This window comes from Pungitius pungitius, chromosome 4 (assembly GCF_949316345.1).
Source record: "Pungitius pungitius chromosome 4, fPunPun2.1, whole genome shotgun sequence".
NCBI lineage: Eukaryota > Metazoa > Chordata > Actinopteri > Perciformes > Gasterosteidae > Pungitius > Pungitius pungitius.
Genome location: NC_084903.1, coordinates 14,783,814 through 14,804,185, shown reverse-complemented (window position 1 = coordinate 14,804,185; position 20,372 = coordinate 14,783,814).

The following is a 20,372-nucleotide window of genomic DNA, read 5'->3' as shown; positions in this document are numbered from 1 at the left end:
TGTATTGAATTACCAAAATGCAGGCGTATCCCTGAGGTATAAGGAGCATATCAAATGCTTTTCTGTCCTTAAAAACAGGGACAGGAATGTGTACTGTATTACCTCTATTGCATGTGTACCAACGTGTGAGAAATGTTAATCATGAGAATTATGAGTATACTTAACTTGCTTATACAAGCAATTGGTTTTAAATCAATAGAAGTACATTTTCTCTTTTCTTGAGCTTTTGAGTTGTGTTTTTTTAACAAAACAACACTTTAAATAACTTAAAGTAGAGAAGACGATTGTTTAAATGACTTCTGATCTTTTGTATTGTGGCAAAAAAGAAAAGAAAATCAGGGACCTTGTAGACCTGTTGCTATGACCAGACTACATAGAGATCTAAATGTGCCAATATGGATCATCGATGAGCGGCAATTAGTATCAGCAGCCGAAAAACAGACCTCAAAAAGTGTTATAGTCTCTTTGTTTTGATGCTCTTACACCAAAAAAGAGTTGATGAAACTGTGCTCTTGTTCGTAGACTCAAAGGTTTAAGTGTGTGCATATGGAGTACCAAACAAATAAATATGATTTGGCGCATCAGTTCCAGTATTGACATATCCACACAATTCGCTTTCTTTTTCTCCATCCTTATTTCCTCCCTGGTAATAAGCACCTGAATACATAAAATATGTTGCTCAAGTCCTTCCTGTTTACATTAATGTTTTATTTAGTGTTTTGTATTATCATAATCAAAGTTCCAATAAAAATAACAAAGTAGAATAAAATATACATATCAAGTGACAGCCTGGTTCCGCAACTTGTCCCGTGCGGAATCTTGATGTTATGTTAACAAACAAATTAGCATTTAAATGACTCCTGCATTTTATCCTTCAAGGTTATGCTGTTATGGATATTAGAGTGTGTGGATTGGCCTCCGTGTGCACTTGTGTTTGCGTGAGCCTGCGAGAGTGTGTGTATGCGTCTGTGTGTGGTCCGTAAGCTGCCAACCGACAGGTCCCCCAGAGAGGTGTTAGAGCAGGTTGGTTTAGGGCTGATCTGGGAGAGAGCGAGGTGCATGTGTGCATGTGTGCATGTTCCAGTGTGCCTGGGTTTTGGTCTGCACATGCTTCAGGGGAAAAAAAAAAACAGTCCAGACTTTATCCAACTGCTGAAGAGTTAATACACATTTCTCCTGACGGACAACATCGCCTTAGTTGAAAAGTCCTCCTTCGCTATCGCGTCTGAAATTTCTGCCTTTTCTCAAGGACGAAAGAAAACTAAACACGTAGAGCCGGCCTGCTTTGGATTGTTATCCCTCTGGCTGGGCTCCTAGAGCAGCAGTCACACCTATCACAAGTGTGTGCACTGTTACTACAGAGGTGCTGCACAGCAACTGTTTAAACAGCACCAACAACCGCCCGTTTGTAATTATAATTAAAGTACGTCCATTTGTCTGAACGCATTAAGGAGAAATCAAGACCTCTCACAACCCGATTCTACAAGATCATCTCCATCTCCGCTGGACAATCTGTAGTGACTTTTAAATCCAGATGCGACAGCTGCCTGTCTAGCCAAATAAAAAGTTTGTCTCCTGTTGTCATAATGTTAATCCGAGTTTGTATAAGAAGTCCTCAACAATCAACTTCATGCTACTGAACCAGCTTATCGGTCCACGGTGTTGGGAAGCAGAGACGTCGGGGTCGCACATTTAAATCTACAGATGACATTGTGGTGAGTCCACACTTAATCAGTGAAGTAAACTAATCTCCACTTTAATATAGTTGATTCATGAACCTGCTGAAAAATATGCGTTTTAATCTACCCCTCGTCGGCTCAGCATTCATAACAAAATGTGGATTAATTTGTAAGCCGGGTGATATGTGAACTTTTTTTCTTCTGCTTCTTGAGGCAGAGCGTCTCCTTCAGTCTGCAACTGTAAATATGAATACTAATACAGTCGCTCATAAGTCTTTTTGAAACGCCTCCAGGCGGAAAAGCTCACATATTCAAACGCAGACAAACAGACATATTTCCGTACCTGCTACAACCACAGTGATGACTGCCTCAGGATGTATACATCAAGGACATTAACTTGCTTTAGCATTACCTCATTCAGTTGCATCTTTTAAATGCGGGAAAAGTCTTTACAGCCTCTAATGACATGTTGACGGTGTGACAGAATAATTACTTTCTTGGTTTATCACCTATAATTAGACAACTTTACTATAATATTGGTCATTTTATGTCAGCAACACACAAATTGATGTTGTGGTTTGGATGTAACGGAGCTGCTTTTAATGATTTTTATTGTTTATTAATTATTGTTTCCATAAAATGATCTTGTTTTCCTAGTTGTTAGACATTTACCAATCAAATTAAATAACAATGGATTTAAAGATGACACAAATCCTTGAACTAGAGCTTCAATCGTGCTGCAGCAGGAGGACAAGACAGTGACCAAAGAAATGTACACAAAGCGTCTATTTTTCTAGACTGAACTTCCCTTTCAAGACTGTCACCTGCAAGGTTTCAAAGGAAGATGCAATAATTTTTTTAATGCGTTAAATTGCGTAATGTTTAACGTTTGAGCAGAAAAGCCTCTTTGATGTTCCTGTTCATAAGATTCAAAAAATCTTGGTGAAAAGACGGACAAACCAGTCGGGAGTGCCACACCCTTTAATCCATAGGTGGAGTCCAGTGATTTGATATAGCATGCAGTGCACAGAGCTCCAATGATCGAGGCCATTTGGGCATAGTTACAGTTGGGCCCAATCCAGCCTATTAGGCCATATGAAACAAGAGCTACACTTCCGATCACCACTCGGACATTCCAAAACACTCTGATCCATCATAGGGAACGACAACCTGGAAGCACTCAGACCCCCAAGTAAACTATTTCCTGAAGCCCTTCCTCCCCCAGTCGTCCAGGCCAGACATTTATTTATTTAGCATTGCTATCACAGGCAGTTTGGACCTTTGCAAAAACTAATTTGGGGATTTATGGAGCCTGGTTTCAAACGTAGAGTCTACAGAGGACTGTCTGATATGTTCTCGTGGGTTTGTGAAAGGAAATAAAGATTTACAAACGGAGAGGAATGTGCTTTAAGACATGCCAGGGAAAGGTGGGGTGTTGTTATTCCAAAGTCAGAAAATTCCACTTCCACACTAGAAACACATATCCTGCGAGTCCACATCTACAGCACGTATCGAGCAGGGTTTTATCCTTCTATCTGAAAAGCCTCTTTAGACTGTCAGAAAAACAGCAACACAAAAAAAGGAAAGAATATAGTGTAATGTTGTATTCTACTGTATGAAATTATTTAAGGAACTTCATGACATGTCAGCTTCAATCAAATGAAGATCAAGATCGAAGTTTAAATACCAGCTTTTCTTACTTGGGGCTTGTGGAATGTCGTGGGGTCGTCAGTGGATTGTGCATGTTGTTTGTTCAACGGCACTTTTCAAACAAGAAGACACAACCGGGTGTGAGGATAAATCCCCACTTATTTTACACTACAGACAGCTGTGGTTTATCGGCTGGTCAGCAGCTGCTCAGACCCTTCCGTCATTACTGAAATGCATAGGACCTCTGTCAATGTATTTGGTGGACTAAAGGGACGTTAGCGCTTTCTCTTCCTGTTTTATCCCCCACGGCCCCTCTGAATCACACACACACACACACACACACCAAGGGACTTGAAAGACCCTTTTCAGGTGTTTGAACTCATCATTACCAACTCCAGCCTGGGGATCTGCTCAACCTGACAGCCTTGTTGATAGATTGTAATTGTCTGGTCGCAATTGATTGACTGCCCCTCACTCGATGTAATATGCATTTGTTGGAGGTTACAGGTAAAGGGAATGGCAATAATGACTTACCTTCTTGTCCTTGGGCAAATTACGCTGCACAAACTCTTACTCTTAACAATATTTAAAGGGAGAAAGGATACTTTTGCATTTCACTAGGCGAAAGATGGGTCTGATTTCCCTTTTAATCACATTTCAATTATTCCATTGGAGGGGAGGAAAACATTGGTTTTAGAGCAGTCTCTCTGTGTTCCCTAAAAAAAAAAAAAAACAGTATTTTCCACCAGCAGTTCCAGGTAATTAATCATCCATACATGTTTTAAAACATCAGCGACTCTCTGCGCTCGTTCTCTCAGTCAGTGCTTTGCCTCTGTTGTCCCAATATGTGAGTGATTACCACCAAACTAAATATATTACATATTCCAAAGCGTGGAAAATACACATATGGCGTGGTCTTTGAAATGGTGTTTTATTTGAAGCATGAGCGCAAAAAGGAAAAAGGAGGCTGAATGGAGGGTGACTTCCAATGTACAGGTGCAGCTAACGAAGTTGTAGAAGAGGAAAGAGGAAATGTACGGTAGCAGGTCCACATTTCTCACTTTTTAACAAGCCCAGAGTTAGAGAAAGAAATACTTTCTTGCCAAAGCTGTGTGTATTAGCCATCAGATGGCTGCCTCGAAATGTCTTGGCTGTGTTCAACTAATATTTTTTCGTAGTAACTTAAAAACACATTCTGAATCATTATTGTTTTAAAAACAGAAACTATATCCATTTCCATTTTGCACAGGCCCTCTGCTAAGCCGTGCACGCTCATTTTTCCACCCACTCAGCAGCAGGAAACTGAAAATTGCATGTCCTCGGTTGACCAGTCAAGACTGAACCGGTAATCTCTCGAAACTGTAAAAAGTCTGTTGCACAAGGCTAAGGGCCATGCCCTTTTTTCAGCACAATAAATCACACCAGTAACTTGAGTCATGGTAGGCCTTCTCTAGACTCTGATGGACCAAACTACCGCTTGAAGACAGTGACTTGGAGGACCTCACTCTTGCACTGCAGTCCTGCAGCTCTTCAGTTGAGGATGAAGATGAACAGGTAGTAGTACTATTTTTCCAGCTCGGTGCCATTAAAATGTTAAAGCAGAATAACTGTTCTCATGCTTAAAAATGTTTTTTTGGCAATTCTTCTAATTTTATCCTGACTTACTGGCTCTTGCTGACTAGTGAGGCAGTTGATTAGAGCAGTACCTTGATGTATCTGTGTACCTACAACATTTATTTTTTCCGTGACCGAAATGGTTAATTTTAATATTCAAGTTTTGAAAACACACGCTGTGGAGGAGACCTGTCAGACCTAAGGTACCTATTCCCTAAAGTGAACTCTGCTTCATAGTGTGACCGCAAACTAATGTTTACAATGTATACACATATATTAAATCACGTCAAAAATAGAGTAGTTTTCTCAGACTTCTTTTTGGAATGAGAAGTCGCCCCCTGCAGGCTCATTGAAAGAATGCAAGTTTAAAGCACTTCTGCCTTAAATTGACTACATTTCAAACCCAAACGCTGCCAGCAGAGAAAAGCCTAATCAGGGACAAGGCTTGCAAATTAGCCATGGCCACACACCCCATATCCAACACATCTGTACCATGTTACCTTAACCTATTAGATATTAGATTGCATTGTCCTTGACACACTAAAAATGAATGTATGTCACTTATTTAGGCCATCAGGCTGATATTAAACCTACAGTGACAGTTGCACACATGCTATGCGGTTCATGTTTAGCATGAAGGTGGTCATACAGGACAGTAAAATTCATGGAACTAGAGGTTGACCCCAGAGGTTACATAGTATCTATTGAGTGCCCACCAAAGCTATGCTCCTTTCATAATGTAGAAACAGCAGATTGTGTGACACGCACACAGAGGTGCAGACAAACCGCTCCCCTTCAGTGACACTCACATACTTTGCACACAAGTTCCTGTGTCTAACAATACTGCCGAAATTCCTTCATTTCATCGAGGAAGCTTCTGGAGAAGAGTGCATCTAAATCAAGCTTCTAAAATGCTGCATAATAGTCTGAGATGTTTCCTGGGTCATCTGACAAAGACAGAGGACATAACGAGAGGCAGATCGGTTTCACCCCCATCGGCTTTTCCTCTTCCTCCTCCCCTTGCTTGGATTCCACATCCCCCTGCTCAGCCTTTCTGCGACATAGGACCTAGCACTACGCTTGTATCTTAGTTCACAACCGGATCACACCGGGCCAATATTCGCTCTAGAAATAGAGGCGGGCTGAAAAAAGCTGAGGTGCTTGCGTCACCTTATCGAGAGCAGGGGACACGGGAGAGGTAGCGAGTAGATTACGGGCCGCTAAAAATACAATTGACGGTTCTGCAACTTCCTTAATTCCAATTCTCTCCTCACATGATTTCTGTTGCTTTTTTTTTTTTCACCATATCGTGATGCATGGATTAGGCACACACTGTTAAATATGCGTTGGCTAAAAGAGAGTTCAGTAGGGTTAACCACGAACTATGCTTAATAATAAAGTTACATAGACACAATATTTAGGTGTGGCCTGGTTGCACATTATTGTTTTAAGCCTTGGCTTCTTGCTCGGTTTCACTGGTCTCAGAGGACGGCGGGCTTGGAGTACTAATTGGTTCCAGAGCGAACTATAACACAGACTCCGCCATCGACTGTCCGCCTTCATCACCACAGGACCATAACGAGTGTTTTGCAAACAACACAGTGGGGCTGATATCAGGCCAGGTGGGTAATTGATGTGGTTACTAAGTGGCTAATTTGCATTCTTTACGCATATCAAACCAAGCAGAGGGAGAGATAGGGGTAAATTGGACAGGGTTGGGGGGGGGGGATTACACCCACAAATGGCAAAATGAAATCAAAAATTTGAGCCCTGAATTCTTAGAGTAGACTCATTAAAGAAGTATTTCAGTACTTTGATGAGTCTAGTGTGAGGGCTGGGTAATGTAACCAAAAAACATCTCTGCAGCTTTACAAATTTGACCCCGGTATAAGAGTCAAATCTGCTAATCTTTTTCAGTTTTTAGTGAGTTTAACTGAATAAACTGGACTAATTTGTACAACTACACCCAAACAATTTCAAACATTCTTTTATGAATCCAGCAATGTACGTTCCTTTTTTTTCTTATTTCACATTTGTGCAACACACAGACGAAAGCTTCATGATAGGCCGATTACCTTACCAACATGAAAATGGACTTCCTCCCCACATGGCAGTAGTGTATATCTATAAAACCCTAGTGGGCATCTCCATCCTCTTTGTGTTCAACAGACAGAAAAGCATGAGCAATGGCCTCCTGAATCCATCCATGAATCCATGAACTGGAGACAATCAAAGTGGTAGATGATGTGATGTTGTGATTAACCTCATTTCAACATGTTGCAATTGTCAGCTTTCCATCTAAAAAGGTAACAATTATTATCTCTGGTGAACTACAAAGGAAAATAAAAATGAATATAGAGTTGGGTGAATGAAGATAAACAGCGAATTTTAATCTTAACAGAGGTTGAAATCACTATAAATATACAGTAAATTATTTAAAAGAATTGTGCCCACAGCTACAGCATATATTACCAATCACTAACAGTTGCACATGTGCTATAAACTGTCCTTTTTGCACATTGTACGTAGGTGACCAGAAGAAAACAAAAATCTGACATCGGCTAGACGTAAATTACATCACTTTATCAATCCTAAGATCAGCGCTGAGGCGTTCCACTTGCCAAAAGACAGTTTACTTGCCCGGGGCAAGTGATTATGCCAAGCCCTGCATGTCCCGAGTCAATTTTATCCATTTAAACTTTTTTTTAAAAAGCATATCAAAACCATCTCACTGTGAGCAAGAACAACTCTTTCAGGAATCCCTAAGACTCTACAGGCAGGCGATAGGTGACCAAATGAATGTACTCTGCAAAACAATGTTAGCGATTCAACAGGCACGATCCAAGTAGTCGGCAAAAGCCACATTCTGTTAAGTTTCAGGTGCTTCAACAAAGGCAGCTAAATAGTTGGTGACATCGTTCTGTCCTGCCTGGAAAAGAGGAATTAGTGGCAACTTGCAGACTGCATCACAACGGTCTGCGGCTGATACCAAAGACGAGCAAACCTGTTTTTCTTTAAGGGCATTCTTCTCAACTTGTCCCCTGGCATTGCCCTGAGCTCCCTTAGGAGCACATCTGCTGCTTTATTGATCCGCCAGACGTTATGGGGGTCTGAGCACAGGCCGAAACTCCACCTGCAGACCCATTCAAACAAGAAGAACAGTACAAAAAAAGGGACTCGTGATATAAATATATCTTCCGTCAGTCTTCTAAAATTACACAATTAGGCGGGCAAAAATAGTGTGGGAGTGCATTACATAGATGCCTTCTGAGGAGGGTTATGGCATGCTTCGAGCAGCAGGTGGCGCGGCGGAAACCTGCTTGCTGTCAATTCCCTTTCCTGTGTAAAGAATCGCTGCAGCCATCTGCGCCAGATGCCGGCTAAGATCGTTAGACGTGTGGCTGGAGGAGAGGTGCTTACCCAAAGAGGAGAGCTGTGTTCCAGTTCCACTAGCCCAGGGATAAGAATCTCCCTGGGACTCTTAAGCTGAATGGAAGAGAGTGCCGAGCCGCTCTTGAACAGATGAAGCTAAATAAAACCACGGCCATTTATCAGGATAGCAGCCAATCGACTTGTCAGTCCTCCCCCTGCTTCCTCCTCATTCAACCATTCACTCATTGCGGCCCTCTCGGCCCTACACAACGCAAATCAGAGGCATGAGTCAGGACGAGCAGGGTGGCAGAAGAAAGCCAAAAATGACTTCTACAGCTGGTCGAGAGGACGAATGGATACATGAGCGTTGGGTTCAACTCGCAAGTTCCCTTTTGACTTTTGTTGCACAAGGTTGGATAACGTTGAACCACACAAAGTTAGGGCTGGACATTGCGGTTTGTAAAGGGCATTCCTGTGGCCTGGGCCAAACACTTCAGAATGACCCGGCAGCCTAGGAAAGTCCCTTGAAATTTACTCAGGACAACCTTCAAACACTCCAACTACTGGAAAGAAACACAACATTTTTTTTTGGTAAACTGTAACCACCGGGAGTTCCCCAGGCCCTCCATGTCCATCTCCATCCGCGCAATAATGAGGTGATTTCTACGCTCCATTTGTCATGTAAGGATCCAAAAGACAAATCCTTGTCAGAGCTGAAAGAGTGATTCGGGCTGCCAGTGCGTCACTGGCGCTGCTCCGCTGTGGAAGGTTTTCTATGAGGCACACAAAGTGGTGGACAGATTATGTCCACCAGACGGGGGCAATCCGTTACAGTGGATTTAGTCACAGGGATGAAGGTACAGCGCTCCAATGCAGTCTGCAAAATGTGTCCACCTTTTTTAAAAAGTGGTATTGAAAAACAGATCTCCAAGCCTCCAATGTAAGCCTGTACAAGTAATTGCTTCCCTCATTTGCCATTAACCCCTGAATCGCACTGGAAAGAGAATACGGGGAAGAGTTAGAAACCAGCATGGGGGCATTTTGAAACAGACAATCTTATTATGCCACATTATACACTCTTTAGAGCGGCAGCCCCAGAGGTTTATTAAAAGTTGTGGCCACACGTGTATTGTTTCATCAGCATTGTTATCATTAGCACTCCTTCAGTCCTCATCAGTGCTGAAGTAGTAGAATTACACCGTAGAACTGCACGATACTCAAGTGCATCTGTCCCACTACTGTGCCAGTAGGCTGAATCTGAACCACTAACCCCTCACTGACCTTTAATGACCTGCTAGTGCCCTTAAAAGTAGATGGACCTCGCAATGCATGCATTACCGTACGTGTTTGTTTTTGAGGCCTCATATAATGAGCTCTAATCCTGGAAAGGAACACGTCTCCTTGCCTTTGTACAACCGTAATAAGAGACGGCATCAGGGGTAGGCAAACCATTCAGTGCGATAGCCATGTCTAATGGGGCTCTAATGCAGGGCTGAATGGCTGTGTGTGCAGGGGGGAGACGCGCCCCCCCCCCAGCAGCCCCTCAGGCCATCGCCTCCGGTCCATTCCAGAGGAGAATCTCAAGTGTTTCATCATTTCCACTCATAAATGGCTTGCTTTGATCACTGAACTATACTATTATGTCTTTTTAGCATAAAGTTGGCTGCTTGACAAGCCGGATCATCAACTTTACTCATCCTTAAAATTATTTCTGCTTATAATCGAAAAACAGACAGTTATCTCGTAATGTACATAATCGCGTCACTACTACACTACATTAAAAACGTACCGTGTAGGGAAAACAAGATATGGGTAGGTATGAAAACCTTCCCTCAGGCCAACCATAACAGTCCCGATAAACATGGAAAATGGTTCCGTTATTTCATTTTCTTTTATTTCTTTATTCCCGTTCACTGGTCTCTGAGGAGCGCTGGCATCGATTGCTGATTTAATGAAAGCGTCTGTTCCTCTCCCCCATTCCTCACTCCTCCAGGTCACTCTGCTTAAAATGCTTCCGTTAATCAGATTTCTGTTTAAAGCCGTAAATAGAATGAAACGTCCGGCGCAGGATACACTCCCCTCTAATCTAGTCTTCACTCGGTCGCTCTCTTTTCTCAGAGATTCCCAACTGGTGCCGTGAATTCAGAGGCCTTCTTTTCTAACAAGTTGTGTGTAGGCAGCTCTTCATTATTCACAATGACAACACACAAAGACAAAGACAATTTTGGCAACTTTTTCATCACTAAATCTAACAGACGCAACAGGGAATCAAGCTTAAATCTGGGGTACTCAACTTTTAGGATTTGCTGCTTTTTTCCGTTATATATAAATGGCAAACTGAAAGTCTGAGTTTTAGACTATTGGTCAATTAAAACTGGTGTATGCTGATGAAAATAATGGGCAAATCAATCAATACTGAAATCAATAATTCGTTGCAGTCCTGGGTGGTAGATACATTGAGATGTTTGAATATTGCCCGAAAGCAATCTTGATGAGATGGTGAAATTCTGTATGGCGGTTGATCCTATTATTCAAGGGACTTTATTTATGTGTGCATAATTATAACCAATCCCCTCAAGGTGCTCTTGAGACCTCACAGTCTAGAGGACAAAAAGGATTTAAAAACAGTGACCTTGACCTACTACCTTAAAAACCACTTGATACAATTTTTCCAAAATCTTAATAAATCTGCTCAAGGTGGTCCGACTACGAGAATGAGACAAACCTCCAAAATCAAAATCTCCCCCGGTGCTCCTGAGTCATGGCGTTCACCAGACCAGGCAGACGGATCTAAACCTTCAACCCTCACCCAGGTGTTCAATGTAACGTACGGTGTAAATGCTAAATGGATGTGTACTTGTATAGTGCTGATCTAGTCTTCAAACCACTCAAAGCGTTTTTAGGACTACACGCCCCTTCACGCCGATTTGTTCACATACGATGTGTGCAGTTGTACAACAAACACAACAACGATTTGGGCTGATTGCATTCAAGCTAAAGGATCCTGTAGATTGAGAGACTTTACTTTACTTTCCAGCAGATAAGCAGCACTTAGACTGCCATGAGGGCTAATCATCACATTGTTCCTGATGAATACCCAGCCAAAACGATTATGCACTCTACAAAAACTCTTAATTAGCAAAATCTCTTCCTCAATCAAGTATCTAAATTACATTAGTACAGTTCAGTGATTACTGACCAAAAGGAGGATTCTTGAGCTGTAAAGAATACTCTGGGCCATAAACGGGCCCATCGAATGGGTGACCACTCTCTGAATGAATCATGTCCTAATAATTAAATTGTGTGGCATAGCGGGAGTGTTAACTTTAGTGGATGCACATTGAGCGGTTCTGACTTCTCAATAGGCTTTTAAAGAAATTAAGCGACGGACTTGGACAATAATTTCTCTTTTCTGGGTCATTGATTGTTCTTTTTTGTTGGCTCTTGCAGACACATTTTGCTCCTCGACTTGAGATGTGCATTCAGGGACGCCTGCTTTAACCCAAGACAAGTCAAGGCAGTGAAGGGAAGCAACTCTGCACTGTTGAAATGTAGTCATGAAAATATTTACTTTGAACTTTAATCTTCACGTACTCATTCAATCACTTTGATTGTTCAAGAGGTAACCACAGTAAATGGGTGCTTCTTTGAGTAAATTAAGTTTAACCCCTTAAGACTGTTTAATTTAACGCAATGAGTTAAAATACTTAAATGTTTAAATACATTTTCAGTCACAACTATTTGGATAACATTTTAACATCAGTCATTTGTTGCACTTGAATCCCGCTAATGCCTTTATCTTAAAAGCTCAGTAGGCTTTTTGAGATACTGTTAACTCTATATTTCCACAGAAACCATAAAAGCCTCTTCATAGACTCAGAAAGCAGCAACAAGCAGCTGTGTTTGGTATCTAAAATGCATAATTATTCGAGTCGGTCAAAATAACGCTGATAAATGTGTGGCAATAAGAACATTTGTTTAACACATGGAGACTGTCAAAACAGGAAAATTAGCCACATCACAGAAAGCTTTTTCTTCTTATTACGTGTTCATTTTTCTTTTTTTGACCTCAGAGAACCAACAATTTGCTGCAATCTGTTGGCATCCAGCTATTAATCTAGTGGCTGCTGAACAGCCTGCAGGACTGTTTTGATTTAAGGGCCGTCTCGTCCCTCTGCTTGAGCATCTGCATTCCATTTGGGTTTTTTTCTTCTGATACGCATGAGCAACCTGTCGGCATGTCATAATATTAGGACAATAATCAAATTCAATTAGTGTCCGCCTTCCTTCGCTTTTGCACCTCATCCTTCCACCTGCCATGTTTTAAGAACTAGAGAATAAATGTTACTGCCTCTCTATCACATTTTCAAGCTATCCAAGGGGGTTTTTACCAATATTAAGCTTCTTCCTGATCAATAAATAGAACTGTAGGCCAGTGCCATTTTTCACCTCCAAAGCAGCCTACCTGCCTCATGATGAGTGATAGATCCCCCATGCAGTGTGTAGTCTAAAATTACTCATAAAGACTGATTAAGGCCGAATCAGAACTGTCCTCTTCAGATTCCTGTACATATCATCAAAAAAAAGGGCTTTTTAGAGTAAAGCAGCCGTATGACAGACAATCATTTCCAAGCACGAGGCCGGGGTATTGTGCATGCCATGAAGCTTATTTTATAGGGTCCATGATAGATGTTGTTTAGAGCGATTTAAGCAGCCCTTATGCTGGTGTCAGCATCTGACCCCTCCGCAGTGATAAAGCTATCAGAAAGAGAGAGTAGAACCACAAGTGAAATATGGAGGGAGGGACATGTGTGCCAGATAAACTTCTGCATACTGGGCACCCGCCCAGCTAGGGGAGGGGAAAGCCTTCATTCTTATCTGCATACAACTTCAGGAGGGCAGAAAGAGGGGTTTCAGTGAAATAGATTGTGTCCATCAACGCCCCTACTTCCAAAACCTCATTTTAAAAACAAGAATCCCAACGGAGCTTCTTCAATAAAGGAACATGCAAAAGCACAGCTTTAAATCTAGTCTTCTCCATAGACACGTGCTCATAAGTGTCTTGGAAATGAATAATTAAACATAAAAATTGCTGATCAACAAAGAACTGATTCGTTGATTAAATGGTGAAGAGGATGAACAGAATGTGTAAGTTACACTGAGTCAAACACTATGTGTATCGTGTCTGTGTGTTTAGATCTCACCAAATTATGATTTAGTAATTTGTGTGCAAGCAAACACTTCTGAAATGTGATGTTCAGCTGCGATGTAATATTTCCAGTAACTTCTAGTGTGTTGTAACGAGTAAAAGACAATATTGTACTATACCGTGCCCACTTTGGCAGCCCACCTGGACTTATTGGTCTGCTTTCAGAAAACTTGAACTTGTGTATCCAACACGCTCAAACCACAGTTGCGTAGAAGGACCTCAGTCAAACGTTTGTGACAATTGCAGCGACAATTTAACTTAGTTTAGTCGACACTTATTAATTTCACAATTAAAGAAACATTGTATAGTAATTTGCAATAGAAAACTGTTCAATCGAATATATCAATTATATACATTTTTCCAAAATCCCAATTGCATAAAAAAAAAAAAAAACCTTGAATGAGAACAACAAATAGAGCAGTTAAGGAAAAGTGCTGGCACAAAAAAAAAAAGAGTTTATCATTGCAGTTACTCTTTTAGGAAGGTATTGCACAGCCAATGGGTCATTAAAACCACCTCCCCTCTTCCCTCCAAGCTCTATAACAGCGACCCTGCCCCAAATGAGTAGTTGGTGTTGTCACGTGAAATTGAAACCTATTGGTTGTAATCAGGAAATGCGACAGGTCTGTCCCCTCTATGGGCGGGTCACCTCCACCCCCCTCGCCCTTTTCCTGTTCTAGTCTCTTCAGCCTTCGTGAGACCCATGTTTTATTCCTCATTTCTGTCCACACACATTGGCCTCGTCATTTTTCACCCAGCTGACTGATTACCAGTTACACTCTTGAGCCAATCTCCACTTACAGCTCCTTGTCTTCTCTGGCTTTATGACATTATTACAGGTCTTTATCACCGCCATCAATACTCCTGACCCCACAGTGAGATGTTTCAACACTCCAGACCAGGCATAAACACCACAAACTCAGCCCACAAATCTTCAACACACACACACATACTGCACTACAGCGTAGTGTTAGATGGACAGAGACCTGAAGCAGCACGCATTTGACTGACATCATTTTTTTACTTTCAAAATAATCATCATTATCACCCGTCATAAGTGAAGTAAAGTTGTTGTACAAGACCTCCTCTGATCAGCCTGCAATATCATTTGTTTCTGTCTGGCTGCACAAACTTGACTGTGATAACAGAAGTTCAATCGTTTGACTAAACAAGCATGAGTGAAGTTTGTAATGAGATTTCCAGTCCCCTAACTCGGAATGAATGAAATTCAGTTTGTAAAATCAATGGAAACAAGGCAGTACTTCCTATATCACCCAGTATATAGATTCAACATAGTGGTCATGAAATCAAGTCACATAGAGAGCCAATGAAAAAAGATGGTGGGATCTTTCTGGGAGTTTTCTATTTTTGTCTCCATACACATTAAAACCTTAAATGTTTTCTGTTTGTTTTTTTAAACTGTTAAACTTCTACTCAAAGATTAAACTGACATAACACCATACAATGGAGATGGCACCCATTCAAATGATGGAAGTCACAACTGTATATTGCTGCAGTACAGTTTATTTTCACAATTGCAAAAATTAAAAAGGATGAAAAGAATGGCCAAAATTAAAATGTATTGGCAGCTTTCCCGAAAACCCTTTACAGAATTCATGCCAAGTGGAAGTGAGATTTTTCATGTACATTTGTCACAAATTGTAACTCAGCAATTCTATGTTTCAGTTAATGCTAAATTTGTGCAAAAAAAAAAAGGACGTAACATTAAATCCATTTCATTAACAGAAATGTGAATATATCAGCGTGGATGTAAGGGGTGTCCACAGCAATGTTGCAGAGGGGTTATTCAAATATATAAAACTTTTATTTGTTAGTTAGTTTCATAGCATGTAATTTCAATCAATGCCCTACAACAGCAGAAGCATTTTTTTAGTTTTTGCATAAACCTTCTCTATCTCCTGTTTGTAATGGGAAGAACTGAGCAATTACCAGACACTCACCGCAGTCTAGCAAATATGTGTCTAATAATAAACATTACAAATATTAAACAAAAAATGAGCAAACACCTAATCTAAGTTTTACACACACTTCTCTCAAACTGGACTGAAAATAACTGAGTATACTTGTGTGTGTCTATGTGTGCATTAGCGTTGGTTATTTGAGTGCAGTCATGCGTGACTGCTCCCGGGTGGGTGGATTTGTGCGCGCGTTTGTGTGTGTGTGTGTGTGTGTGTGTGTGTGTGCGTGCGTGCCTGCACACACAGGAGCAGGAACACATACAGTAACTTGATTGAAATTGGGAATTTTAACATGAGAGAAGCGTAATCTCGTTCTCACAACAGGCCGCCTCAATGTCAGAGGAGCCCTGCACTGGTGGCAATTACTATTGACATCACGCTAATTGTAGCTGAATAATTAATCCTTACTGTTCTGGAGTAGCGGGACGTGAAAAGGTGAGCTGGATGTGGCAGAGTTGAACACTTGCGCGGTAGAATGGCAACTAATTGGATTTAGGATCATTGTATTTTTGGGACAATCACAATGTTATCTATTCCAGTTAAGGTCGGGTTTAAAGACACACAGTAGCCTCAATTAGACTCTCAAGACAGCGGTCTACAAATTATTAACAATTACGCTATGATTTAAAACATCCTTCTTGAAGCTAAAACATACAGTATTTAAACAATTAGTGGACATGCAAGGCTGAATTCACATCAGGGAAACAGTGCTGTGTAGCGTGTAAAGCGATTCAATTTGTAGCACTTGTCTGCCATCTATTGGACTCTATGTGTGAACGTCACTTTCCTCTTCCAGACAGTGCAGTGGGTTATATTTTAATGTGTAGTCACATTGAATTTAGTAGTCCCAATTATCTTTATTTTTTATAAAATCCTTTTATATTATTGCAAAGACTGTGGCGGTGACAACTCACATGTTGATCTACTGCGGATAGAAAGAAACCAACAAGAACAATTGTTTACTACAAATATTCCCTTAATATTCCAGTGTTGCTCCCTGACCTCCGACCTGCCTGAAGGCCCAGAGAAGCATCTCAAAAGGGATCACTAAAATGTAATAAGATTATTTGTACGTGCGTAATATATCTCCTTATACTTATCCAGAATGGCGCCATACAACCTATTGAGGGTTCATCATTAGTGGAATGTTTATTCATAACAGTGTTTCCAAATGAGTCACCAGCGTAAATAAACAGACTAGCATTGTATGAAAGTCAAGAGTACAAATATATTTCTTCTTACCCACTAAAAAAGGAACAAGGAGGATTTTACATTTTAAGTGTAGCTAGACTTTCTAATGTAACAGAGTAGGACCCAAATGGCTTCACTCTATTGTAAGACAATGTTGCCATCTAGTGAGTAAAAAAAGCTAAATTATTTTTTTTAAACCAATAACAGTCTTCACTTATTCCTACCTTTAGTGAAAGAGATATTCCATTGTTCATCTCATGGAACAAATGTTCTAAATATTTGTAGTGCTAGCTAGGTTTTCAACTGAAGTACCTATATAGTACCAATAATAGGGGACACTTCAGGGCAACAATACAGTTCCCTCCCCCCCTCAATGGATGACATTGGGCTTACATGCAGATTACATCAACTTTAAATCATCACCATGTGTGCATGTGGCACGCAGAAAATAATAAAGTTATAATATTTTGAGATAAGAGAACTAAAAGGACAAGTAGATAAAAAAGATCTACAGTATCTGCCCTAAATTCTGATTAAATATTGAGAGCGTTTCCACCCGACGACGGTGTAGACTGGCCTGTAGTCTTTCACCCTAATTATTTATACATGGTTGAGTGTAAGTCAGAGTAAGTACAGCAGAGGAAATATGTTTTGGCAAGTATATATTAGATGTTGAGCAATATTGTGATCACTTGCCTTACTGCCATGTAGCTCTTATAGAGCTCTTCTTAGAGCTTCAGACACGTCCTCACATCTCTCCTCATGTCAGCAACAGTAAAAGTTAATGTTTCCACCAATCCTATCTGCACTGCAAACAAGCCCCTATATAGAATTCTCCAGTAATATAACACAATTTGGCATTGTTTCTATTCTAAACTTGTTCAGCTTAAATTGGCAGTACAACCAGATTTCTGTAGCAGCAACATAGAGTTCAGCCAAATGTTTATTACTTTTTCGTACAGCTTGTTTAAGGTTATTCTTGCATCAATACATTTCAATATCATGTCACGGATAGATACAGTTTTTTTTCACAAGCCTGTCCATTGTGCTCCCCAATGTCAAAAATGCTGTGTTACTATCATCAATACAGTCTAATCTCTCCTGGCAGGTCTCTCTGCTGCTGCCATTCGACCACTGCAGCTCATCCACAATGCAGCAGCTCAACTGGTCTTCAACCTTCCGAAATACCACCACACTACTCCACTTCTCGGCTTTCTTCACTGGTTACCAGCGGCTGCCCGCATCCAGTTCAAAACATTGGTTCTCACATATCATGCTGTGAGTGGATCGGGTCCACTCTACATTAAGGACATGGTCAAACCCTGCATCCCTTTGACTAACAAAGTACTTTCCCAAACAAATGTAGTTCAACATCAGATGTTATATGATGCGATCATTTCCTGAAGAGGATATTTGTGTTGATGAGGCAATTTGTTCTACATCATCAACATAAATACGTACACAGCAAAATTCTTAGAGTTAATTTTCTGGTGTTAGGCAAAAGTGTTGAAGTGCAGAGCTGAAATCACACTGCAAAAAGTTGATTCAACTGTTACAGAGTCAATTGTACGAAAGAGCTCGAGTCATCATCCAGTGTCAAGATCAGATTCATTTGCAACACTTAGTAGAGTTAAATTAACTCTTGCATAGGATTGAAATGTAACTGTACAGTGTCACAGTTCTTGGTATCAGGCATAATTCCATGTAATATGGCGCATAGGTTGGTGAGGGTGTGCCAGGAACCACAGGGTTGTTGGTTCAAACCCTGGCTTACCCATGTTCTATGTCAAAGTGTCCCTGAGCAATACACCTAACCCTGAATTGGTCCCTGGGCTAAAATGTAAACTCCATGTGTTAAAAATGCAACATAAGTTGCTTTTGATATTCAGCTAAATCAGTGGTTCTCAACTGGTCTGGCTCCGGGACCCACCATCACCCCTTAATGACAAGCCGCAACCCAAATCGAGTAGTGCTTTCGCGTTCTAATTGCCGCGCTGACTGAAAACATGGACGGACGAAAATCACAGGATGAATTTTTGACCCACTAGTGGGTCGCGACCCACCAGTTGAGAAACACTGAGCTAAATGATGTTGTATTCAACACTGAGCAGATTTATTTTGACACTTTTTCCGAGTTTAATTGTTAACACTTTGTTGAGTGTTGATTTAACACTGACAAGATTGGGACAATATAAACACCAGCTTAGAGTAAAAACTGAATCTCACAGAGTCAATACCCACTGGTGTTGAGAAACTAACGCGTGACTATTATTAAATTTCAACTATATAAGAGTTAAAATTAACTCTATAACAGTGTTACATTGACACTGTGGAGTGTGAACCCCATGGGACACTTTAAAAGTGTTAAATTTAACTCCAATAGTGTTAATTTGAGTCCATTTTGATGTGTACATATACATACTTCCAGCATTCCTTTGAAGGTATTTAGATATTGCTGACCTGCAGCTTTGCCAGACATCCACAGACTACAGCACATACAAATGAGTGCCTTTGTCTGGTTTAAGGGGCAATTCAAGTTTTAATGGTAATGGTGGAATTACTAATAATTGTTGAAGGAGCAGAGAAAATAGTAAAATGTTAACATATCTTTAAAATGTACAGCAGCAATTACACCAAATCATGCAGTCAATTGATGATCTCAATAACCAAAACACGCACAACTCGGGAAAAGGTCACTCAAAAGCAAACACTACCAAATGCACGGATTTTTCAGCACTCACAATTTAATTAAGGTTTTTAAAACGATAAAATAACGATTGCCGTTTCAGAAAACACACCAATGCTCAAACTGCTGATTGCACAGAATTATGCATCATTCAATTCTGCAGCATTGTTAACTCGAGAAAAGTGCTTGCACAAACACAACAGCATGGATTATTTAAAAGCAAGTATACACGGGACACAAATCCAGAGGCAACGCAACGTGAGCAGCGGATGAATCGATGCAAGGTTCGTCAAATGAAGCCCGCCGCGGGTCATAGAAAGAGACGCAGCATCGATGAAATAAAACCGCACCTGTTGCGCCTCCCCAACCAAAGCAACGTCACTCCGTCGTGCCCCAACAAACCTGGTTCACAACGGTTTTACCCCACACGCCTTTTTGCAATCCGCCACCCGACGCCCACGGATGCAGCGGCCTTACCTTTGAGCAGATCGTTGCGTTTAGTCTTCCACAGACTGGGAAACGTCCGCTGACGTTGTGCACGTGCAGCTACTGGCCGGCTCCTTCCCAGGTTCCCAGGTCAGCGCACTTTCCTCCTTCCGTCCACTTTTCCTCATTTCACAACACAATGGGTGCTGCCACTAAGTGTTTTTGCACAAAGGTTACAGCCTGTTTGCACCCACTGGTCTGGAGGTTCCGTGCACACGTGTTTTCCCCGAAGTCCTGCCCCCCCCCCCACGTGTGTGCAGCAGTGATGGGTGCTGGTTAGGAACGTAAAATAAGTGCTGTTCGCAAATAGGCTGGCATGAATTTGGATCTTTGTAGAAATGTTGAACATAACACAACAAAATCCAACGTTAGGCTTTGACTTATCTGACAATATTATTTTATCAAACGTATACAAACACTGCTAAAATAGAATTTGCCAAACAGATATGATCAGCAAAGGGACCTGAAAATACTGACAGTGCTTAACAGGGGCCCGACTTGCCTAA